General features: G+C 76.4%; 1 protein-coding gene across 1 annotated transcript in view; it reads right to left on the bottom strand.

Annotated features, from left to right (window-relative positions):
• Window positions 1-242, bottom strand: part of IREB2 (iron-responsive element binding protein 2) — a 26,497-nt gene that overhangs the window by 24,675 nt on the left and 1,580 nt on the right. The window lies entirely within an intron of this gene.

Here is a 242-nt window from a genome sequence, read left to right on the forward strand (position 1 = left end):
CCACGGAGAACAAAGCGATTCCCGCGGCGGGGGACAGCCCCCGCCGGGGGCAGTAACGGGCCCCGGGTGCCCCGGAGCAGCGGGGGAGCGACGGGGGGAAGGGGTGGCCCCCCCCCGCAGGCCCGGAGCAGCTTTCCCGGACAAAAAGCCGCCGGCGGTCACCGGGAATGAGGCGAGACCGTGGCGGGAGGAGAAGCGAGGCGCCGCGCGCCGCCTCACGACGACCGCGTTCGGACCGGGCC

This window comes from Haliaeetus leucocephalus, unplaced genomic scaffold (assembly GCF_000737465.1).
Source record: "Haliaeetus leucocephalus isolate CR32 unplaced genomic scaffold, Haliaeetus_leucocephalus-4.0 Scaffold339, whole genome shotgun sequence".
Taxonomy (NCBI): Eukaryota; Metazoa; Chordata; class Aves; order Accipitriformes; family Accipitridae; genus Haliaeetus; species Haliaeetus leucocephalus.